The sequence below is a fragment of the Pimephales promelas genome, chromosome 3 (assembly GCF_988280905.1).
Source record: "Pimephales promelas chromosome 3, fPimPro1.hap1.1, whole genome shotgun sequence".
NCBI classification, from domain to species: Eukaryota; Metazoa; Chordata; class Actinopteri; order Cypriniformes; family Leuciscidae; genus Pimephales; species Pimephales promelas.
In genome coordinates, this window is record NC_142771.1 from 7,095,055 (window position 1) to 7,119,112 (window position 24,058).

Sequence of the window (24,058 nt, forward strand, 5' to 3'; positions counted from 1 at the left end):
AATGTTCATAAAAAAAACTAACATTATAATTTCTCTGTATTTTAGCTTTAGGAATGCTGTGAAAAGATTCAGAAATTGGCACACAACTAACATTAAACAACAACAACAAAGTGTTCTACCGATCTAAAAGATTTCAAATTAATTTTTAATATTATAATTTGTATCAATATCACAACTCATATTATAAAAGCTTATCATTTATTGATTTACACACACACTATATGTGCATGCTCTTTGAGGTGGTGACCATAGACCTCCATTATGACTGACAGGCAAGAACGGTTTGAACTATCCCTTTAACACTAAACTAAACCCTTTTAGATTTGTATTTGTATTGAAATATCCCCCTTGTTTTATTTCATTTGGGAGAGGTTTTTCTAAAAAATGTATAAAATAACTTACAGATCATATTCTAACTTTTCATCATGTTGAACTAAATAACATTGATTAGTTTGCTCACCATCCTTAAAGGAGTAGTTAAAAAAAAAAAATTGCTGATAATTTCACCCCCATGTCATCCAAGATGACCACGTCTTTCTTTCTTCAGTCGAAAAGAAATTAAGGTTTTTGATGAAAACATTCCAGGATTTTCTCCATATAATGGACTTCAATGGGAACCAAACGGTTCAAGGTCCAAAAGACTTTCAGTGCAGCTTTAAACAAAGTCCATTATTTGGAGAAAAATCCTGGAATGTTTTCATCAAAAACCTTAATTTCTTTTCGACTGAAGATAGAAAGACATGGACATCTTGGATGACATGGGGGTGAGTAAATTACCAGCAAAAGTTTTAAAAGTGAACTACTCCTTTAACACTCATGTATTGTAGTGTGTGCTTCATTTAACCCTTTGAGGAGTCACGCAGAGGTCACTTTTTTAACTCAGTCGCTGTATTCCCAGCAGATCACCGCGACATGTTTCCGTCTCGTGAACGAGTGTGTGAGTGTGTGTGTGAATGCTGAATCTAATGAAATATGAGTTGGATGCTCTGCCGTTCATAAATTATTCATAATGACTCGATGTCTGAGTGTTCAGGTCAATGGACAGAGTAACGTGCGTCTCACAATTACGCCGGTTGTGTTTCTGATGAAACTCGTCTCTGCTCGCTTCATGGCTGTGCTAAATATATCTCCTCTGCTTCTATAGTATAAGTGTTTCTCTGTCTCTCGGTGGGTCTGACAGCTGTTTCCTGACGTGTGTGTGTGTGTGTGGATCGGTGGATCAATGATCCGGTCACCTGTGGTGATTTGTGACAAGAAAACACAGCAGAGAGCGAGAGGAAGATGGACGGTAACGAAGGGAAAGAAACCGAAGCGATTGCAGGAACCAAACATCTACTGTTTTTTTTTTTTTTTTTTTTTTTTTACCAAGTTTGAAAGACACTGTTGGATAATCTGCAATGCGTTCAGTCATTCTGACAGATACAGGATCTGCCCTGTTGGAAACATTCAAGTGATTAGAACTCTTAATGCGTTTTTAATTCATATATTTTTTGAGTTGTTTTCTAGAAAATATTTTAATTTTATCCTTGAAAAAAAAATTGAGAAGCAACACTGCATGAGATATAAAGTTTGTTTCAAGGTTATATATTATCAATTTTTAAAATATATTTTGAGTGGCCTTAATGCGGCTAACCGATTCGATTAATGTCTGTATAGTTTTTAATCATGTTTATTTTTAGTTGGGCCGACATCAAGTTGAACTAAATGAAAATGCTGCTTTTGCAACTAGTTGAAATGACTTATTTTTTAAAAATATTTTATGTCATTACATTTCAGTTAACTCTACACCCTTATTACCTCATTTAGTATGCACAGTACTTTGAATATGCAAATGAGCCCCGCCTCCACTCACTCAGCTCAGAGATCCACTGGTTGACGATCACATCTGATTCTTTGATCTATTTTATGGATCGTTGATCTCCATATAATGGACTTCAATGGGGTCCAAAAGACAGTTTCAGTGCAAACTACAAACTGTTCAAAGGGCTTTAAACGATTCCAGACGACGAATAAGGGTCTTATCTAGCGAAACGATCGCTCATTTAATAAATAAATAACAAAGTTTAAGTTTTATAAGCTCAAATGGTCGCCTTGCTCTGTTCTGTGATGCGCGTTCGTGACTCTCCTGTTCGAACTCGTTCATCAAAATGAACGAATCTTTTTTCATGTCATTTGGTTTGTTAATCGAACAAAATGAACAAATTGACTTGAAAAGATTCGTTCACTTTGACTTTTGACTTCAAACTTTTGTATCTTGGCAAACCTGAGCACAGTTTTAGACATTGTTGAGATCATCCTACCCTATCCCACGACCAATTCGTACGAATGATTCAAAAGTGGCTAATTCGTACTAATTCATACGACCTCACTCGTACGAATTTGTACGATTTGTCTAAACCCACGTGACCGTTATGTTTAGGGGCGGGGTCAGGGGTAGGTCAATCGTACGAATTCATACGAATTGGCTAATTCGTAAAATATGTACGATTTAGCAAAATCGTACTAATTCGTACGAGTGAGGTCGTACGAATTGTTACGAATTAGCCACCTCGTAAAATTCATAGGAATTCCCGTGAGATCGGGTTGGATCATCTGTGTAACTTTAATCAAGTTCAAGATTGACTGGAGATTGAGTTTTATTTCCACGATAAGTAAAATCTTTATCATGACTAGGGTTGGGTATCGAGAATCGAGTATCGATTGGAACCGAGACTAACTTTTTGTTTTTCCCGGAATCGTTCAAAAGTTAAAATTTCGATTCCTAGTTTCGATATTCACAGTCCGCCGAGCGGAAGAAGAAACCGCTGAACAACACCAACGAAGGAGCGTCTACCGGAAGTGTTGGCGAGTCGAACATGAGTAGCTTACGTCGGCGGTCCAAAGTGTGGCTTCACTTTTCTAAAAATAACGAAATCTCGGCAAAATGCAAAATTTGTGACAAAAGGAGTATTTCCTTCAGAAAGACCGTTGGTTAGCAACGTTAGCTAAACTTTTTTGACCCTGCCTCTTAAAAGAATCGGAATCGAGAATCGTTAGGAACCGGAATCGAAACAAGGAATCGGAATCAGAATCGTTCAAATTCAAACGATACCCAACCCTAATCATGACCAGTCCATCTGATCATCCAGTCCAGTTGAATGGCCAAGGCCGGACTGTCTGATCACTCTTCCTTTATCTGTTTTCCTTTTCTCAATTCCACCGAGGGTTTGACAGGTGCGTTGCCTTCACGAAAGACAAATAAAGGTGAAATAAAAAAAGAGACTGTGGAGTGATTGAACGAGACGTGGAGGTCAGAGAAGAGAGACGGACGCCTTTCCTCGCGCTTCCGATGCGGTAATGATGCCGAGTTTGAGTTGACGCTTTGAACACGCAGACTTACCCCTCACACACTAAAGCACACGCTGCTCCAGAGAGAGAAACGGAAGAAGAGCGCGAGAGAGAGAGAGAGAGTATGAAAGGGAAAGATGTAGAGCTGTGGGCTCCCCGGGGACCCCTGGAGAACAGGCTTCATCCTTCACACGAGTCAGATTCAGTCACTATGGAAACCCCTCGTTATTTCATTTGCTGGAAGACGCCGCCACCGCAGTCGATGAGTGTGTGTGTGTGTGTGTGTGTGGAGGGAAACACTGATGTGGACCGGGCCTGATTAAACCCCGAGCAGATGTGTTACTGAGGGCTTCTGCGAAGAGAAACTTTCAGTCATTACGTCTTTGTGGCGCTCAGCATCGGCAAAGCCAGTTTGAAACTACTTCCTCATGTTCCACAAGTCTATTGTCATCATTATTAGTTCTCATGTACAGTTATGCTCTGCTCTAAAATATTCTGTTGGAGAAATCGGGTCAACTTCATATTCGTTGACGTTGAATGAAATCCAATACTTGATTCTTCCTAATTTTAGGGCGCTGATTCAAAAAATAGTGTTGTTTTGCTCTAGAAAAATATAACTTATTATTTGTAGCGTTTTTGCTTTTTGAAAAAATCATTCTCAGTCGATTTTTACATTTTTTTTTTTTACATTTTTTACATTATTTTATACCAAATCCTGATTTCAAGGTTAGAATTTGAAGAATTCAGATGCAAAAGCCTCTAAATGCCATTTGAAATTTTCTTCTAGAATGATCATTTTTTTCAAGCTTGTATATTTAAGTTCAGTGATTTCACTTAAATGGCAATGATAATTACCTATTAATTGTTATTTAAGTGAAATTACTGAACTTAAATATACAAGTTTGATAAAAAATCATCATTAAAGAAGAAAATTTCAAATGGCATTTAGAGGCTTTTGCATCTGAACTCTTCATTTAGACATTTGACTGATTTTTTTTAAAATTTGATAAGTGCATGATACACATATCATTTGAAAAAAATATTCATCCTTATTTTGTGAAAAATGAATTTGGCATCATGAAATGTTTTCTTCAAAATGCTGTTTTAATAGCGTGGATTCATTTGTATTTGGACACACAGTAGACTTCACACACAAAAAAATGGTTTAATACACAATTAATTAATTTCTCTTACCCTCACTCCAATAATAATGAATTTGAAGTGTCCTAAGTGAGTGACTGCATTCTCAACTTAGCAATTTGCATAAACCACACCCACTCTCCATATAAGGGCTTTCCTCACAACCTATAAAGCCTTTTTAGTTATCATATTCAGCTGTCAAACCTCTTCTGAAATACTTTGATGGCTAGAAATTGGATCTCATTTTCATATTTGGACGCACAATATAGAAATCTTCGCCCAAATTCACGCGTGTTTGCACTAACATCGATCTAATTTTAATATGCACATATAGCCTATACGATGGATGAAATCTCACAACTCAAATTGTAACTCTATACTCTTTCAAATTTGATGAAATACATTTAAGATGAAATATATGTATAGAATTTCATCTTAACACACATCCAGAGTGGGCTATGTGTTTTTTTTGCATATGTGTGGTTTCAGTTGTTTTTCGCAAATGTAGATAAAACCACATGCTATAGTGAATTAGACCCATTGGTCTTTTGTAATGCATGTTGTAATGTGACTTTTATCCAGTAATCCCATTGCAATAAGGTTACGGAGAGGTTGTGGAAGTTCTCCAGCACTGTTTGCTCCTCCTCTCCTTTAAAAAGCGGCAGAACGATCTTCCTCTTGCTTAGTTACCGCGGTGAAATGAGGTAAAGCTCAGAGCGCGCTCTTCTGTCGAGCTTCGGCAGATTTCAACTACAAGCGCAGAAACTTGTGTGTGTTCTGCGTTCAGATGAAGATGCGAGTTTGTCTAGAAAGTTTGAGACATTGTCACGGTGGCTTTGTGCTTCTTAAAACTCTTCCCATGTCAGGAAATACGAAAGTGTTTTTAGTGCTGAAATGATGGTTTTATCTAACAGCTGGTGAATTAATTTCAGCAAAAAACAGGTACCTCAGCCTGGTTTATATGTATATATAAAAAGAAGTATGGGTAACCCCCTATTTTAATTGTCCACTTAAGGCAATCTAACACTAAGAAACTTATATTTTAGCGTTGGAATAAGATGACATGTTGCAAAGTTATTTTTTTTAAATAAAAAGGTATTCATCTCAATACTTTTCCCGGCCCCTCATTGAGAACCACTATAAGCTATAGTCTCTCCGGATCAGATCAGAGTGTGTTTTCCTACAGGAAAGCTCTTGGGATGACAAATAGTTGCGTTGCTCCTGAGGGATTTCACATGTAAACACTGTACGTCTGAGCCGTTCACAACTTCCCTTCTGTTTATTCGGCTTCTGTGATTTCACTGTGCCAGACTGCTAATGAGTTACACTAGGGAAGAAATTGTGTGTGTGTGTGTGTGTGTGTGTGTGTGTGTGTGCGCAGGTGTTTGGTCTTCAAACTGCGCAGTCCAGCCCAGGAGGCTGTTAAGATGCATATCAGTAGTACACTATACAGTACACTATACTTCTCACATGTATTGTATGTATAGCCGTCGACATACGTGAAGTGTTCATATTTTGTTACTAGACCATATAAAGATAGAGTATGTATAACTTTAAAAATGTAGACATTAGAAAAATGTACACATATGTTCAAAGATTTGGGGTCGGTAAAATTTAAAAAAATATTTTTGATAGAAGTCTCGTGCATTTATTTGATTCAAAATACAGTAAAACCAGTTGAATAATATTACAATTTATTACAAATTTTTTTGTGTGAATACATGTTAAAGGGGTCATGACATGAATATCAGCAATCTTTTGACATATAAGAGTCTTTAAAACATGCTGCTCATTATAAACAAAACATTCATTCAAGCAAGCTCTAAAAACACCTTGTTCTTCTGATATTGCAGGATCTGTGATAATGTCACATGGGCAAAAACATTTGCATATGACTGCCTCCAGAGCAAGACATTGACCAATAGTTATACATCATCACCCCCACCCACTAGCGTTCAGGGGCCTGTTTCAGAAAGGAGGTTAAGTGAAAACTCTGAGTATGTTAACCCTGAAATGAGGGAAACTCTGGGTTTTCCGTTTCAGAAAGGGGGGTATATCAAACCCGAGAAAGCAGAGTAAGTCAAGCCCGTTTCTGAAAGAGAGGTAACTTATACTCAGAATCAGTTACCATGGTAACTTACTCTGTGAACCTAACCTGGTCGGGAGCAGGTTTTCTTCAGTAAACCCAGAGTTTCTTGCGGTCTCCTCCCCTTTTTTAAAGAGGAAGTGCTGTTTAAGCACCAACAATAATACTAAATGTATTTACACATTCTTTAAGCATATATATTGTTTGTCCATGGTTTAATTGACTAAATCTGTTTTGCAGCACTTTGCCAAAAAATAAAAGGATTAAAACGTTTGCTAAACTTTTATTTGATTACCCCTGTTTTTGATAATATATTTCTATTAAATCATTAAAAAAATAGAATAAAAAACATTTAATAGAACTCAATTAATTTTTCAAACATAATTCAATAAGCTATTAATGATAAAAAATAAGATGTTAATCTTATTCATAATCAATTATTGAAGTTAGTTGATTACATATGTTTTATTGAACAAATGTTTAATTTATTTAACCGTCATTTTAACTGATGATAATAATAACTGTAATTTAAGACTGCAGTTTATATTAATAATAAACCGTAATATTTTCTGAGACGGTTCTCATACTGTGAAACTCTCCCCACATGGGGGAGTCCCCCACCCCACCCCCACTGTTAAACAAGTTACTCAGCAACTTTTACTCATGTTTTAATTTAACTACTTTTTACTTGAGTATATTTTTAGACTGGTATTTTTACTTTTACTTAAGTAAAAATGTATCAAAGTAGTAGCCTACTTTAGGTTGAATAACATTCTTCCAGTTTCACTTCTGATATTATAACAGTAAGTTACTCTAAAATAGTTATGAATTATTAAAAAACATATGACATCTTCAACGGTGTAGTTAGATTAATGTAATAATTACTATCTCTAGAAAGTATAGGCTACATATTACTAAATCCTATATCAACCTCAACCACTTGATTAATACGAGGAGAGACAAGAAACTGCACTTTTAATGCTTTCAAATTAATATACAATTGCATGAATTATTCTTGAATTGATCAAAGTGTGTAGAGGGAGAAGGTTACATAAAAAATATACCTTTTAAAATGTATGTTAAATCCACTATTGTTGTATACTGAATTGGTCTATAGTATGCAGTAGCCATATTTAATGTAATCATATGCATATTATTTTATTTTAAATTACAGAAGAGTAATCCCTTTAATTAAATAACAATATTTAGATTACTTGGTAATAATTACACCCAACACCTCTTTTTGTCTGGCGCTGTTGCCATGGTGACTCATAATATCTGCGCTCCATTGATAATGGCTTTTTATAGTTGTGGTGCATGCGCTTAACTCAGAGTCAGTCAACTCAGAGTTGATTAAACTAACTCATTTCAGCTGTTCTGAAACCGAAAACTCAGAGTTTCCCATCTCAGGGTAAGTCAACTCAGAGTTCAAGCTTTAACTCAGAGTTGGTTGAACCTCCTTATTGAAACGGGGCCCAGATGCTTACCGGCTAACATTTGCCTAGACTGGATGTGAGCGTCGCGTCAAAAGCAAATAAATCCATTAAAATCAAGATTGCTGTCTACACCGAGACAGTATTCAGATGTGTGTTCAGTTTCTAACAACGATTTTATTTGAGTTTTTTAGTAAATGAGTGAAACATTTCAACATTACACTGTAGTGTAGCCTAAATGTGTATTTGGGTTTGCATGATAGTAAAATACGCATGCAAATAGTGTTAAACTAAAGTTCCCTGTGGTCAATAATTTTATCCCTTGAAAATTTTGATCATCAAAATGAAGTGAAATATCCTTGAATTATCCTTTTTCTTCATGCCAGTCCCCGTGAAATCAAAATTGAACCTATTTACTTTGTTAGCGCATATTACTAGACTTGTGGTGAACAATTAATCTGTGCAAGTAATTATATTAAAAAAATGTTTTACCTTGGTAATCTTTAATCAAAATCTGAAAAGTTACTTCCGGTCTGGAACGGTTTCTTTTTCTGATGACGTACGTTTCACAGCTTGGGTGGGGAAACGCTTAACCACTCCCCTCAAACCGTTAGTTTGCTATGAGCGAGAGATGGAGAGGAGGAGCGATAGAGTAAAACCCTGCCCTCTGTTCAATATTCCGTTTCACTTGGAAATACGTCACAGCACTGGAGAAAAATAGTTTGCAACTTCCGGTTCACGGGGACTTTAAAATAGCTTGAATGTAACTCTACACGCTTGCCTCATATATTATACACGGTTCTATGAATATGCAAATGAGCCCCGCCTCCACTCACTCTGCTCAGAGATCCACTGGTTGACGATCATTGGTTTGGTTGATCTGATTGGTTTGTAAGATCAGAAACACCAACGTTTTCAAACCGTGTTTTTAGACTGTCTTCGCCACAGTTTTAAGGAGAAAATACTCAGCAATGCTGTCAAATTTGCACATGATTTGTCTTAAAGCATATTACAAACAACAATATATCAAACATTAAAAGCTTTATTTTTCCCACATGTTGACTTAAAAAAATTAAAAGATATAAACAGATGTGCCTTAAAAAGGTATTTGTCATATATAAATTATTCATTCATCATTTAATGTTAAATGACAAACACATGGGAAATTGGGAATTAGTCTTGAACTCATTCATGTCGGTCTCTTAAAGCACGCACGGTGGCCGTTAAATGAACTGCAGCTCGTGTGTACCAGAGACTGGACTTGTTTCAAGGCCTGATGTAACGTTACTCACACGCGAAGATCTTTTTCGTCCTTCTCTTAAAAAATAAACAGAAGCTGGAAATACTTTTTCAGGGATCCTGAACACCCCGACGCCGTCCACGCTGCCGTGAGCGACGGTTTATTATGTAAATATGAGTTTCGCGCTGTCCCGATGCCAAAAATAAATAAACACAACAAAAATGACAGCGGTGAGGAAACGCCAGTCCAGAAAGCATCATATGTTTGAACAAGCTCTGCGATTCACCGTATCATGTCGACGACAGATGATGAGGTAAAAACAATTACAGTGTGATAGTTTGAAAGACAATATGAGAGTTTGAATGAATGCTTTTTTTTGGATGACACATATGACTGTAATACCTCTTTAGCATTATCCCAAACTTTGTGGGCATTAATTTCATGTATCGTTGACCGGAAGAGGCTAGCCGCTCTCGACAGAATGTTTTGATTTTTCCGGCAAAACCGACCCATAAAACACTCATAAACAAACCCCGGGAAGTCGCTGAAGGTCTCGTTTTTTAACTTTTGTTACAAGCTGGTCTCAAATTGGAAATAAAAAGGCGATTAATAAAATTTTCCACGTTGAACCTAAGTTATAAGTAGTTTAGTTGTGTGTTCGAACTGCAAAGCTGCAACTTGACAAGATCCTCTCAGTTAACTTGATCATTTCTGTTTTGGTTTCAGTTCAGAAATTTTGTCTGAAGATAAATATATTTGTAACTTTTTATCTCTGGTATAAACAATGTGAGTTTTTTTTTTTTTTTTTTTTAAAGAAAAATGCAATGTTTTTTAATTTATATTAAAGGGAGACAGAGTATGGAAGTAATCTTTTTAGTTTGAACATCGTTTACTCAGTGGTTTCTGCCAGATCTCTCAAAATTGGATACAGTAGCCACAATTGTCAAATATTTCTCGATTTGAGATGTTCAACACGATCACAGATTATGTGAGTTAATGTCAAACACAAAGACTTCCATTGTTACAACCTAGGCTATGTCAACTATTGGGGTGAGTTGTAACTCTAGTTGGGAATACAGTAATTTGCTGAAATAAGATCCACACGCCATTAAATGTACATACAAGAGTGCCACTAAAGAACAAATAATGTTTAAAAAGAAAACAATTTAAACTGACAAAAACATTGTATTGTACACAACTGCCGTGAGTGTTTGTGTGAGCGTTAGTGTATGTGTGTATTCTTGTCACGATTCAGTCACTATCTATGTTGCCAACCAACCACCTATTTTAATGTGAATATTGAGATATAGCATTAAAAAAAAACGATGTAAACAGCAAGATGTCACCTGAGGCGGATAAAAATACAAGCACAGACACTACAATGGAAACACATTTACCACAAAACTGATTGGAAACTGGACTAATTGGATTCATCTTTCTATCCACACGTCAGCCGTAACATGACTAACTGTTAGAGCGAGTGGGTTTGAAGTTGGCATGAATGCAAAGCATCACATTAAACTACAGCTACTTTAGATTACGCAGTTCAAACAACTGATTGCAATACAATTGGCAAAACTAATAACGATGCTTTTTTTTTTACTTTCTTTCTTTCCTGAAAATTATGTTTTTGTGTGTTTCTCAGTCACATCAAGACTTCTGTGAGCTCGAAAAGTTGATGCTGATGTGTATTTGATATTGATGACATCACCATAGCTAGGGTTGGGTATCGAGAATCGAGTATCGATTGGAACCGAGACTAACTTTTCGTTTTTCCCGGAATCGTTCAAAAGTTAAAATTTCGATTCCTAGTTTCGATATTCACAGTCCGTCGAGCGGAAGAAGAAACCGCTGAACAACACCAACGAAGAAGCGTCTACCAGAAGTGTTGGCATAACCACGCGAGTCGAACATGTGTAGCTTACGTCGGCGATCCAAAGTGTGGCTTCACTTTTCTATAATTAAGGAAATCTCAGCAAAATGCAAAATTTGTGACAAAAGGAGTATTTTTACAGAAGGATTATTTCCTTCAGAAAGGCCGTTGGTTAGCAAGGTTAGCTAAACTTTTTTGACCCTGCCTCTTAAAAGAATCGGAATCGAGAATCGTTAGGAACCGGAATCGAAACAAGGAATCGGAATCGGAATCAGAATCGTTCAAATTCAAACGATACCCAACCCTAACCGTAGCTCAGTGTTACAAAACTCCCAATGCCATTTTTATGTGATTTATTTTACATTTACACTTACGGAATCAGATGTATAGCTATTTCAGCACATTCTTATTCATAAAATGAAATAAAAAAATGAAATATTTGCCCTCATAATGTAATATTTTGGCTATATTATTGTAGACCCTGCTTAAGCCTTGTGTGAATCATGTAGTAGTGTGTGATGATCAGTGTGTGTGACGGTATTCTCCTCCCACTCTCTCTCTCTCTCGCTCCATCACTCTCTCCGCTGGTGTTCCTCATCTGTAGCTGGTGTATCGCTGGAGCCGTGTGTGTGTGTGTTGTGTTGTGGAGGAGCGCGTGCTGATCGCTCAGGATCGTGAGCGTCTGTGAGTATTCACTTTTGCAGTCAGTGTGTGTGTTCCTGGACAGCTGTGTTCTAAATTTCTATTCTATTCTATTCTATTCTATTCTATTCTATTCTATTCTATTCTGCTTTGTGTGTATTTCCCTCTGGTCACTGTTTGTGATGCTTTTTGGTATTGTTGGATGTCACCAGTTAAGTAGTTTGAATGGAGAGAGAACGGATGATGGTATTGTTTCTCTGTGTGTGTGTGTGTGGTCATTAGTTGAACTCTTCAGTAGTGTCTCTCTTTCAGAACAGCATGTTTATTCATGCCGCTGTGTGTTTGTTTGGGCAACAGAAGATTCATTACAGGCTTTTCTTTGTGAGTCACAGAGTGACTTTGTGATTCACAGGTTTGTTTGATGCTCATGTCTTTGATTAGCGGTGTTTGTTGCGTCGAGTCATGCTAGTAGATTTGAACAAGCCTGTAAAACAAACCAGAGCATTAAATGTCAGCGTGTAACTCGCCCTTGGTGAGGATAGGTGTGTGTTCACTTCACTTTACTAAAGCGTCTGAAGTCATGCTCGGTTTCTCAGGCTGTAAGTGGAGTTTAACCCTTTAAATGCAGCTAATGAATATTAATCAGGTTCCTTTAATTAGTGAGATGGAGCTGATCTGGGATCTGTGCTCATGTTTCATTTTGGATGCCTTAACCTTTTTTATTTTTTCCTATACAAATTTATAGCACAGGTTTTCCCAAAAAGTTTCAATGTTTTGGTTTCTTCTTGTGGCTAAATTTGAACGTTTGGTTCAAGAAAATTCTCATTAAATGTGATTTTTGTGTCATTTTTAAGTAATTATTTATTTAAAGTTGATATTTAAGGTGCTTATTGTAGTTCACTATTGTAAGTTTTATTTTTTTTTATTTTTTTGTGATGAGTAATATATTTAGCATTAAGAAAATATAAGCTATTTCAGGTCATTTATGGTATATTTATTTTATTTCATTTTTGTGTTGAAAAATATATTTGGCATTAAGAAAATATAAGCTATTTCAGGTCATTTTAAGATATATTTATTTTATTTTTGTGGTGAAAAATATATTCAACATTAATAAAAAATAAGCTATTTCAGGTCATTTAAGGTTTATTTTATTTTATTTTATTTTATTTTTGTGGTGAATAATATATTTAAAATTATGAAAAGTAAGGCTATTTTATTTCCTTTAAGTTTTATTTTATTTTATTTTTTGTGGTGAATAATATATTTAGTATTAAGAAAATATAAACTATTTCAGGTCATTTAAGCTTTATTTTATTTTATTTTTGTGGTGAAAAATATATTTAGAATTAAGAAAATTAAGGCTATTTTGTTTCCTTTAAGTTTTATTTTATTTTATTTTTGTTGTGAAAAATAATATATTTAGCATTAAGAAAATATAAGCTATTTCAGGTCATTTAAGGTTTATTTTATTTTATTTTATTTTTGTGGTGAAAAAGATATTTGGAATTAAGAAAATTAAGGCTATTTTGTTTCCTTTAAGTTTTATTTTATTTTATTTTTTTGTGATGAATAATATATTTAGTATTAAGAAAATATAATCTATTTCAGCTCATTTAAGGTTTATTTTATTTTATTTTTGTGGTGAAAAATATATTTAGCATTAAAGGAACACTCCGACTTTTTGGGACTTTAGCCTATTCACCTTACCCCCCAGAGTTAGATAAGTCCATACATACCTTTTTCATCTCCGTGCGTGCTATAAGTCTGTTTGACGCACCCACCGCTAGCCTAGCTTAGCACAAAGACTGGATGTGAATGGTTGCAGCTTTCATACTAATCCAAATGAGTGACAAAATAACGCAAACGTTTTCCTATTTACATGTTGTGGTTTGTATAGTCACATAATGTACAAATAACAAAGTCAAATGAGACACAGACATCTTTTAACCGTATAAAACCTGGGAACTATTCTCTGAAGGCGAAGCACTGCTACTTTGGCGGAGTGATAACCGCATCACCGGAGACACGCCGTGGTGAGGAGCGGAGAGTTCGCTCGGTGTTTGGGTAATAGAGTCAGCAATTTATAAATAGTAAAAGCGTAGTTTAGAGTCATGGGTTTTCGCTCTATTGTAAATAGCTGCGACAGTAAACAGGGGAGGTAATACCATGTTTCACAGAATTCCAACTAAAAACGCTGACTGGATGAAGAAATGGCTAACTTACTCTGGATATTTATCCAAACACACCTAAGATTATCAAGGGACATTATGTTTGCTCGGTACATTTCAATGAGGACGACTATTTTGAAAAAATGGAATTTGCCACACGGACCATAATGTGCTGAAGGATACGGCCATCCCATCGATAGCACAGACAGGAAAAGTGGATCACCTGCGGCTGAGGTAAGTGTTCCGTTATGTTTTTAGATGACCTACTGTAACAGTGCCTTTAGCCAGATCTAATGTAACGTTAGTGACACTATTATATGATTAGGGTATGAATATGTTTTTATCTTGATGCGGTGCGGACGCGCTTGGGAAAAAAAAACGAGCGCGTTCACCGCGTTGAACTTGCACCCTGCGCGCGGCGCGCCTAGTAGCCTAAATTTGAAATAACCATGGAAATAACGAACTTGAGCGTGCAAAAGGGTACGATAGGCTGTGAGTTCATTGTGCAAAAACAATTTGTGCTATTACTTTCCCCTTATTCTATCCTATAGTAATGCAATACTGTATATTATATAGGCAAATGTATTTACTGTTGAATACATTTGGTTCAGCTAATAAATTGCATTTAAAATATATTGATTCCTGTAATAATAATTATTTATTCATGTGATATTTATAAATCTGGGTGCGTTTTTGGTTGGAAATCAATGAAACATGGTACTGTATTACCTGGTCTCCCCTGTTTATTGTCACAGCTCATACAATAAAGCAAACACCCATGATAAACCTTGCTTTTCTATCTAACGTTAGTAATTGCTGACTCTTTATTCCAACGCTGAGCGAAGCGAACTCTCTGCTCCTCGTCACGGTGCGTCTCAGGTGATTGTTATCACTCTGCCCAAGTAGCAGTGCTTCCCCTTCAGAAAATATAGTATTTATACGGTCAAAAGATGTCTGTGTCTCATATGGCCTTGATAATTGCACACTCTGTGACTATACAAACCACAACATGTAAATAGGAAAACGTTTGCGTTATTTTGTCACTCATTTGGATTAGTATGAAAGCTGCAACCATTCACATCCAGTCTTTGTGCTAAGCTAGGCTAGCGGTGGGTGCGTCAAACAGACTTATAGCACGCACGGAGATGAAAAAGGTATGTATGGACTTATCTAACTCTGGGGGGTAAGGTGAATAGGCTAAAGTCCCAAAAAGTCGGAGTGTTCCTTTAAGAAAAAAATAAGCTATTTCAGGTCATTTAAGGTTTATTTATTTTATTTTATTTTTGTGGCGAATAATATATTTAGAATTAAGAAAATTGAGGCTATTTTGTTTCCTTTAAGTTTTATTTTATTTTTGTAGTGAATAATATAGTAGCATTTTTTTTTTTTTTTTTAGAAAATTAAAGCAATTTCAGGTCCTTAAAGTTTATTTTATTTTATTTTATTTTATTTATGGTGAAATATGACCTGGAAATATTTTCACGAGACACACCTTTAAAAAGTTTTCCTTTTTATAGTGTTTTCCCATTTCCTTGTATTTATTTCAAGAGGTTGCAAGTACAATGTCTGTGATGTTTCCTGTATGGTGGCGTTGTAGTTCCCTCAGCGGTTGTCAGTGATTTCTCTGTGAACACAACCACAGATGGCACTTTGTCATGTTGTAACGTTTGGGCTTTGAGTAAACCGCCGCTGTGCTCTTCACACACGCTCTTGCGAGGTGTTGATGATGATGCAACAGCCCTTCGGAATTTGGCGAGTAAAACGGGATGCAAAAGAAAGGTACATGATACTAGTCGCAGGAGCTTAACCCCCCTGAGCCGCTGTACGCCGATAAATCTACTCTTCTTTCATTTGTCTTAGAGAGAGAGAGAGCGCGTGTAGAGTGATGCGGAGGGACTGGCGTGGGTGTAGCGGGGAAGATAACTGTCATCGCAGCGCACGCCGCTCGCCTATACACAGTTTTGTGACAGTAAGTGTCAGTTTTTCGAGAGGAAAGTGTACAGGCTGTTCTCGTCTCAGACGTGTAGTCCCATCACTGTCTTATGAGATCTGGAAGGTTGTTCCGCTCTAAATCAAACGCTCGTGTCCAAGGAAACAATGCGAGGCTCACTGTGAGGAACGAAGGTCACGGCAATCTAAACATGGCTGCATCCCAAACCACATACTTCAGGCGTAATGATGGAGTACTCTTTTTTACAACATGTTCAAGCACATGCACTAAAAACCAGGCCGGATATCGGACTTTAAATGTTTTCATTGTTGTTGACTCTATTTACTTCTTGAAACATGTCCCTAGTCTTTATGTGAAGAAACATCAGTGTTATTATACATTACATTTTTTCTTCATAATTTTAGACCAAAAAAGGCTGATGTTATCAGGTCCATTTTTTTTTTTATAAATAACCTGTTTCAATTGTAAATAAGGCACACCAAGTGTAAAAGTGTTTATACTATAACTTCAACAGTTGAAAAGGTCTGTTACAAACTTAAAGCACAAGGGGTTAAAAAATTAGAACAAAACAACACAATATTACTCCATGCATGGATTCAAGATTCTTAATTTTAGTCCAAATGCATGAATGCTTGAAGGCTATTTTTACCTTAATGCATGCATGGTTAATATTACTCCAAATTGCATGCACATATGATGGGTAATGGTTCAAATGCATGCTTGCATGGGTAATAATAGTCTAATTGGATGCTTGCCTGATAGTAAATTTTAATCCTAATTGAATGCTAGGTGGGTGGGTAATATTAGACTAAATGTATGCATGCATGATGGGTGAAAATTAATCCAAATGTATGCATGCATGATAGGTAATATTAGACTAAATGCATGCATGCATGATGGGTAAAAATTAATCCAAATATATGCATGCATGATGGGTAAAAATTCATCCAAATATATGCATGCATGATGGGTAAAATTAATCCTAATGTATGCATGCATGATGGGTAAAATTAATCCTAATGTATGCATACATGATGGGTAAAATTAATCCTAATGTATGCATGCATGATGGGTAAAATTAATCCAAATGTATGCATACATGATGGGTAAAATTAATCCAAATATTTGCATGCATGATGGGTAAAATTAATCCTAATGCATGCATACATGATGGGTAAAATTAATCCTAATGTATGCATGCATGATGGGTAAAATTAATCCAAATGCATGCATGCATGATGGGTAAAACTAATCCAAATGTATGCATACATGATGGGTAAAATTAATCCAAATATATGCATGCATGATGGGTAAAATTAATCCAAATGCATGCATGCATGATGGGTAAAATTAATCCAAATGCATGCATGCATGATGGGTAAAATTAATCCTAATGTATGCATGCATGATGGGTAAAATTAATCCTAATGTATGCATGCATGATGGGTAAAATTAATCCTAATGTATGCATGCATGATGGGTAAAATTAATCCTAATGCATGCATGATTTATTGAAATTAGTCCAAATGGATGTGTGATGCATGCTTCGAAAATCCACCAAATACACCAACACAAGCACTTTTGACGCACAGTTTTCAAAGCATGCTGATTTGGGCTGAGCTAATTTTCCCCTGCATACAACATAAGATGTCTGTGAATTTGGAAGCAGCCTGTGTGTTCTCGGTGTGACTATTGACTGATGGGTAATTCCCAATAATGATCCCACAGGAACAGCATTAGTGTTAGTAGGTTTAAGTAATTTTGCTATTTATTTATCATATAAACCTGGTTGCAACATCCTCAAAGTTAATTTTGAAATCTTTAAGCTGAAAGCGCTCTTTGTTTGCGAGTTTCATCAACTCCGAGCGCATCTCAGAGTTAGCGCTACTGACTAGCATGCTAACACACCCACTTAGTGACTTGGATGGGGCATTAATCGCATGTGGATGCCACGTGGCGCATGCCCAAGGAAAGCTGGTGAAGATGAAGATCAGATGTGTGTGTGCGCAGTGCTGACGGGGAAGTGTTCAGGAAGCGCGCTGGACGTCTGGCGGCGGGAATCAATCTGTGTGTTCAGGCTGCTGGCGCAGGTATTGCTTTCGCGATATGATCTCGGATGTCCATATTTTAGAGGTCGCGGCAGAGAAAGAAGACAAGGGCAGTAAAACCCCTGACCGCTCATTCCTACATGTTTACTGGAACACTGATCCGGCTGCAAGGGATTGGAGGATCTGACCCGTGACATCACGTTTGTGTGTTTTTAACTAAGCCTCGTTCACACCAAGGACTATTACTACAACAATAACCATAAAAATATAGCAAAAAAAAGAATAGCAGAGTGATACAAGAGTGATACAATAGCAGGGTGACCCAAGACTCGAGTGGTGACCCGGTGACCCAAGAGCGGTGACCCAAGAGCAGTAACCCAGTGACCCAAGAGCAGTGACCCGGTGGCCCATTCAACAGTTGTGTCCGTCATCTAAATGCCGATACCAATAGTTAGGAAATCCATCCATCCATCCCTCCCTCCCTCCCTCCCTCCCTCCATCCATCCATCCATCCCTTCATCCCTCCCTCCATCCATCCCTTCATCCATCCATCCCTCCCTCCATCCCTCATCCATCCATCCATCCCTTCATCCATCCCTCCCTCCATCCCTTCATCCATCCCTCCATCCATCCATCCATCCCTCCCTCCATCCATCCATCCCTCCATCCATCCCTTCATCCCCTCCATCCATCCATCCCTTCATCCATCCATCCCTCCCTCCATCCCTCATCCATCCATCCATCCCTTCATCCATCCCTCCCTCCATCCCTTCATCCCTCCATCCATCCCTCCATCCATCCCTTCATCCATCCCTCCATCCATCCATCCATCCCTCCCTCCATCCATCCATCCCTCCATCCATCCCTTCATCCATCCATCCCTCCATCCATCCCTCCCTCCATCCATCCCTCCATCCATCCATCCCTCCATCCATCCCTCCCTCCATCCCTCATCCATCCATCCATCCCTCCATCCATCCCTCCCTTCATCCCTCCATCCATCCATCCCTCCATCCCTCCCTCCATCCATCCCTCCATCCCTCCCTCCATCCATCCATCCATCCCTCCATCCATCCATCCCTCCCTCCATCCATCTCTCCATCCATCCATCCCTCCATCCATCCATCCATCCCTCCATCCATCCCTCCATCCATCCATCCATCCATCCCTCCATCCATCCATCCATCCATCCCTCCCTCCATCCATCCATCCCTCCATCCATCCCTTCATCCCTCCATCCATCCATCCATCCCTCCATCCATCCATCCCTCCATCCCTCCCTCCCTCCATCCATCCATCCCTCCATCCATCCCTCCATCCCTCCATCCATCCATCCCTCCATCCATCCATCCATCCCTCCATCCATCCATCCCTCCATCCCTCCATCCATCCATCCCTCCATCCATCCCTCCCTCCATCCATCCCTCCATCCATCCCTCCCTCCCTCCATCCATCTCTCCATCCATCCATCCATCCCTCCCTCCATCCATCCCTCCATCCCTCCCTCCCTCTCTCCCTCCCTCCATCCATCTCTCCCTCCCTCCCTCCCTCCATCCATCCATCCATCCACCCATCCCTCCATCCATCCATCCATCCCTCCATCCCTCCATCCATCCATCCCTCCATCCATACATCCATCCATCCCTCCATCCATCCCTCCATCCATCCCTCCATCCATCCCTCCATCCATCCATCCCTCCATCCATACATCCATCCATCCCTCCATCCATCCCTCCATCCATCCCTCCATCCATCCATCCATCCAGTTCTGTCTATCTTATCATTCTCGTTTTATGTATTATTTCATGGTTCTATCGATCTGTTTAATTTTATTGTATGTATCGTTCGTTCTGTTTGTTCTATGTATCGTTTGTTCTAAGTATTTCTCGTTCTCTGTATCATTCAACGGTTGTGTCCGTCATTTAAATGCCGATACCGATAGTTAGGAAAATGCCTATTATCGGCCGATAATATCGCCGATATATCGGTCGGGCTCATCTATCTATCTATCTATCTATCTATCTATCTATCTATCTATCTATCTATCTATCTATCTATCTATCTATCTATCTATCTATCTATCTATCTATCTATCTATCTATCTATCTATCTATCTATCTCGTTCTGTCTATCTTATCACTCTCGTTTTACGCATAATTCTATCGTTTTATGTATTATTTCATGGTTCTATATATCGATCTGTTTAATTTTATTGTATGTATCGTTCGTTCTGTTGTTTGTTCTATGTGTCGTTTGTTCTAAGTATTTCTCGTTCTCTGTATCATTCAACGGTTGTGTGTGTTTCTCTCTCTCTCTCTCTCTCCCTGTGGCGGAGTGTTTGGCGGTGTTCATAGACTGGCAGTAGACAGTCCGAAACATGCAGAAACACACGCTCATGTTTGCGCTGACAGATTGTCTGGCCATATGTGCGAGTAACAGACAGCAAGGAGAGGTGTTGACAGTCAGATCTGCTTGTGATCAGACGTGTTGCTGGGAATTTGACTGATTTATTTATAAATACTAAAGGCTGGCCAGATCATTCCTCCATCTGCACAGCCTGCGTCTCAGTTCTCTTTTATCATCTCATCTCATCCTGTGTTCTTGAGTGGGTTTGAGTCTTTACATTAACACTTCTGTACATCGGAGCAGAACCCGTCCCAGTAAACATCTGGCATGATCCTGAAGTCCAATTATGTGGTATTACGTATTTGCATCCTTTCCTACTCTTCAAATTAAGCAGGTGGTTTTGGTACTGTACCTTTAAGACTTCTTTGAAGGTGTAAATACAACAGATGTTTTACAAAATACTATTTCCGGCTTGTAAAGTTGTAATGCTGTGTGACTTGCTGTTTCTTTGCAATTAATGATGAATTTTATTATACACCGAGTGCACATTATTTATACACCATTGTTTGCATGTAAACAGCATGGTTTCTTTAGTAATTGTAGGTATTTGTAGTTGTACATAAATGTGCATTTTCAAACTGAAAAGTACATTGTTAACATATTGACAGAAACTAAACAAGCATTTTACACATGAACGAGTCTCGGAATCGTTTATGGAATTCAGATAGTTAATAGGCCAATCCTAATATATTTATTCAATACCGAATGACATGAACTTTTAAAATGTCATTATATTTGCCATCATTAATAATTTTTATTTTGCTTTTTGTGGCACAAATGTGGCGAAAAAGGGCAACTGCAGCATGAAATGATCATAAACGTACTGCATTAGATATTTTTATATTTTGAAAATTAGGGCTGCGGAATGATTAATCGTGAATAAACGGATCCAAAAAAAAAGTTGTGTTTACATTCTGTAATATATGTGTGTGCACTCAGTATAATTATATTATACATGCATGTACATATTTAAGAAAAATGTATTATATATAAAATATGTATATTTGTATATAATAAATATATATGCTATTTCTAAAATGTCTACATACATGTGTGTATTTATATATATATATATATATATATATATATATATATACATACAAGTACACATATGTAAAAGCAAACTTTTATTTGGATACAAATCATTTTGCAGCCCTAATCCACAAGTTTCCTACGCCCCATGAGGCCTTGCGTCAAAAGTGGGCGCGTCTTCCGGTTGGAAGTAAACAAAGCGCGACTAGACATGCTTGACTCTCGTTCATTCAACAGTTGACAATCGTTCAAGTTATAGCGATCCAAACTAGCTAACGATGTGGGAACACGACCTCAACGAAATTAAAAAGGGTGAAATAACAGTACCTTTACCCTCCGCAGTATTTGATTGGGAGTATTATAATAACATTATTAATAATCAATACTCATCAAGGCATGGTGACAGACAGTTGTGCGAGCTGACAAACAATTAAAATAAAAAATACACACTTAGTCATTGTGGTTTGGAGTTTATTCAAAATTATAAATGAATGTGCTACTTGAATACATTAACTGGCACATTTGGTATTCTGTCAACACAGGCTTTGATCCTGAGTTTAGGTGTAACATCAGTAGCGAACAGCCAATCACATGCTGATAAAAGTTTATAGAATATTAAGAATTTAAACAAATGTACACAGGAAGATTCGTCGTCTTTTGGGAGGTGATGGAAACTAACGTTACAGTCTGATTTCGTTTTCAGCTTATGTTCAAAACAATCATGTTTAAGCCACTGAACTAGTTTAATCCGGTTATACATACAACCGCGAACAGCACATGTTGTCCCTGAGCTCCGTAACGACATCTCTCATAAAGATTTGCGTATTTAAATAGTAAAATAATTCTCCGAAAAACAGCTAGCCTCTTCGCTAACTAACACACAAAATACCATTGGAATGCTACTTCCGCCGCCTCACCGGAAGTTTCACCCACTTTATTTTTTACAGGAGCGCCCCTCGGAAACTTGTGGATAAAAATACATTTGTAATTTTTCTGAAGCTGTGCATTCATAAGTATTTTTGTACATCCAAAACCGATTTATTTTGGTGTTTGAATTGTTTTGGTGGCTTCGATAAATAGTGTGTTTTCTGCTCCGACATTAAAAAAGCAAACAAACTCAACCTCATTTCATTGCAAACCTTTATGACATTCGTTCTTTTGTGGAGCTCAAACAGAGATATATTTTCATATATTTAAACATATATTCCGTATATCTGTATATTTCCATGCAGTGTAAGTACCGAGGCTTTAAAAAGAACGCATATGGGGTCACGAGTCTTTTGTTATGATACTCTCATGATGCTTTTGCATGTTTTTGAAGCTTGAAAGCTCCAGTCATCACTGTAATTGCAAGGTAAAGTCCCACAGGTTTGAGGGCGAGTAAACGATCTCCTCGTGTGTTGTGATGGCGCAGTGATGAAGACCCGCTGTTTTCAGGCTGGTGTGACCGTGTGCTGGTTGTCAGTCACTCTACACGAGTGTGTTTCTCTCCTGCTGGGCGTCTGAGGGGTTTTTCAGAGAGCTCTCTGCCCCCCGTCGACCTCTATTCATTGACAATGTAATGTTGTCAAACGCTGCGAGCGAACACTCGCTCTGCGATTCATTACCGGCGTGTTCTCGTTGCTTTCGGCACTGTCGCTCTGTTCCTCCCGTGAAAGCGGATTACGCATTAACCTCGTTTACACGTTTCCAGTATCAATCCAGTTTGGAAGCTGAAAATTGCTTGTGTTTGGCAGATGCTCTTGTTCATAAGAGGGGTTATTGTTGTGTTTGTCACTCATTAGAGAAAAAAATGTTTTGCCAGTTTCACCAAGTTTCATCATTCCTGTTCTGTTGTAGCACTGACAATTTACTTTAAAATTACACCTAAATACAGTGTGTATGTCTGTTGACACGCACACCGTATATATATATATATATATATATATATATATATATGAATGCTGGATCAACATAAACAAAGATGGCCGTCAACGGGTTTCGGTTTTGACGCGCGTAAATTTAGCTTCAAACTTTTTATTTTACCCGCGTCAGTTTCGCTCTTGACGCGCGAATTAACACAAAGTGGTCAAGCGTCAAACTAGATGCGGTAGACGTGAATTTGACGCGCTATTCGCGTCCAGTGTGAACGTAGCATTATATTTACTGACAAAGGAAAAAATGGTATTGGATTCAAGTTGAAACTATTTCACTTAAAAATAACTAGTAAATAGGGTTGGGTATCGTTTGAATTTGTACGGTTCTGATTCCGATTTCTTGTTTCGATTACGGTTCCTAACGATTCTCGATTCCGATTCTTTCAAGAGGCAGGGTCAAAAAAGTTTAGCTAAACTTGCTAACCAACGGTCTTTCTAAAGGAAATACTCCTTTCTGAAGGAAATACTAGATTTATACGAGAATGTGAGATTTCGTTATTTTTAGAAAAGTGAAGCCACACTTTGGATCGCAACGTAAGGTACTCATGTTCGCTCTCGCGTGGTTATGCCAACACTTCCGGTAGACGCTTCTTCGTTGGTGGTGTTCAGCGATTTCTTCTTCTGCTCGGCGGACTGTGAATATCGAAACTAGGAATCGAAATTCCTATTCCGGGAAAAACGAAAAGTTAGTCTCGGTTCCAATCGATACTCGATTCTTAATTCCCAACCCTACTAGTAAATTTCACAATTATATATATTACACATATATTATCACAATTATACACAATACATA

The 24,058-nt window shown here is 37.7% G+C and overlaps 1 protein-coding gene across 3 annotated transcripts in view; it reads left to right on the forward strand.

The window, feature by feature from the left end:
• The window catches only part of rbfox3b (RNA binding fox-1 homolog 3b), a 329,672-nt gene that overhangs the window by 85,537 nt on the left and 220,077 nt on the right, over positions 1 to 24,058 (forward strand). The window contains exon 1 of one of the 3 annotated variants that reach the window (XM_089128113.1): positions 11,674 to 11,783. The exons of the other annotated variants lie outside the window; for them this stretch is intronic. The gene's annotated coding sequence lies outside the window, so the exon portion shown is untranslated. Of the gene's footprint in view, positions 1 to 11,673; positions 11,784 to 24,058 lie in introns of those variants that run through there. 3 annotated transcript variants of the gene reach the window in all.